The sequence below is a fragment of the Triticum dicoccoides genome, unplaced genomic scaffold (assembly GCF_002162155.2).
Source record: "Triticum dicoccoides isolate Atlit2015 ecotype Zavitan unplaced genomic scaffold, WEW_v2.0 scaffold57719, whole genome shotgun sequence".
Taxonomy (NCBI): Eukaryota; Viridiplantae; Streptophyta; class Magnoliopsida; order Poales; family Poaceae; genus Triticum; species Triticum dicoccoides.
The window spans coordinates 1-2,012 of record NW_021283327.1 but is presented as its reverse complement, the minus strand read 5'-3'; the positions used below and the strand labels follow the sequence as shown (position 1 = coordinate 2,012).

Sequence of the window (2,012 nt, the reverse complement as noted above, 5' to 3'; positions counted from 1 at the left end):
TCCCTGTGCATGATGGGGCTGGCTATGGCTTGGCGCGGCCGACGACATGCTTTTGGTTTGGCACCGCTGCTACCGTTGCAGGCTATGATTCAGCGATGCCTCAAAATTCCTAACAACCTGATGTGCGTTTTTTATTCAGATCATGAGTCACATATTTTATTCTGTAGAAGCAGCGGAAAAGGGGTATTTTTCGTATATGCGAGCCTTCCCCATATTGATGCTTGTGCATTTGCTATGTCCATAACAGAAATCAGACTACAGTTGATATTATTGTGTTTTGTCATGCCCAGTTTCAGATTCTACTTCGGCCTTCTATCCTGAATTTTGTGCTGAATTAAGGACACAAGGAAATAACGTGTAAAAGATATGTGTCACAGTACATATGAAGTACAACACATCTTCAGTGAATTCTCAAAACCTGAGAAATCATTCGACCATTCCCCCGGCGGATTTGGCCACAAAGTAATTGTTAAGCTGCATGAGCATATATATAGACACAGTCCAATTAACTTCATGTCCCATCACAACTAGTGGAGAGGCACTATTTTGCATTGGAACAGAGAACGAAATTTGCACATCACTTGAGAGAACCAGTCTTTACCTGTATTATACATACAAATGGAGAGAATTAGTCTTGATCCGGCTCCTCAGCTGTTCCTGGAGCAGAACATAAATTTCTGAAACTTCACAACACTAACCTGAAAAAAAAATACTTACACAAAATGGAAGATTGTTGTTGTTGTTTTGGCTTGCTGTAGTTATTCCATGATTTGTGAAAACTAAATTGCGTCCTTGCAATTTAAGAAAAAATCAGTCAAATGATATGGATGTGCATGGCAAACATAATGAGTACAACAAGGGAATTACCACAGAAAAGCCATTGGCGTCGTCTTCAACTCTTATGTTTGTGGTCGAACCAACACTTAGAGCAACACTTGCCACTAACTCCATGACAGACTAGTTGGGGAAATATAACAACGGAACAATTCATTGTATCTGCAATTGGTAATAAGATGACTGACGTACTAACAAGTGACACATATCAGTATCGTTAATTCCAAAACATTGTTAGAACTCTCAATGATTGAGGGAGCAATCAAGCCTTGCAGTGATGACACAGACGAACTCTCAATGAAAGCACCAATGTCGGTGTCAAAACCGGCGGATCTCGGGTAGGGGGTCCCGATCTGTGCGTCTTAGGCTGATGGTAACAGGAAGCAAGGGACACAATGTTTACCCAGGTTCGGGCCCTCTCGATGGAGGTAAAACCCTACTTCCTGCTTGATTAATATTGATGATATGAGTAGTACAAGAGTAGATCTACCACAAGATCATAGAGGCTAAACCCTAGAAGCTAGCCTATGATGATTATGATTGTAATTGTGATCGGCCTTCCAAGGACCAACCTGTCCAGTTTATATAGACACCAGAGAGGGCTAGGGTTTACATGGAGTCGGTTACAAGGAAGGAAACACAATATCCGGATCGCCAAGCTTGTCTTCCACGCAAAGGAGAGTCCCATCCGGACACGGGATAGAGTCATGAGTCTTGTATCTTCACGCTCCAATAGTTCGGACGATGTAGATAGTCCGGCTGTCCGGATACCCCCTAATCCAGGACTCCCTCAACAGGCCCTTGGCCATGGCAGTAGCTCGGCGCGGTAGAAAGTGGTGTTGCGCGGCAACTCAAAACCAGCAAGAAGCAAGCTGACCCGGCAGGGCGGAACGGCTGCAGAAGAATGAGGTGGAGGCCGCGGGGGCAGACTTGAGGCGGCAGCTCACAACGGGTCGCAACCGCGATGGATGCGAGGTGAGCACGGGGAGGCCCATGGCGAGGCGAGTCACAACAACGGCGACGGGCGGCTCTCGGCAGGGAGGCGACTTGGAGCGAAGCGAGGCCAGGCTCGGAGATGACGGCTCAATAGCGGAGCACAGAGCGGCTGCTTGAAGAAGTTGTGGGGTTGGTGACTCGCGATGGCAATAGCTCCACGTGGTGGATCTGGACGCGGCGGG

The 2,012-nt window shown here is 46.8% G+C and overlaps 1 long non-coding RNA gene across 1 annotated transcript; it reads right to left on the bottom strand.

The window, feature by feature from the left end:
• Positions 1–334: 334 nt before the first annotated feature.
• Positions 335–1,012, bottom strand: LOC119347010. The gene is made up of 3 exons (XR_005168064.1): positions 868–1,012; positions 718–791; positions 335–601 (listed from the first exon to the last, which is right to left on the bottom strand). It is a non-coding gene; the product is annotated as an uncharacterized LOC119347010 (long non-coding RNA).
• Positions 1,013–2,012: the final 1,000 nt, after the last annotated feature.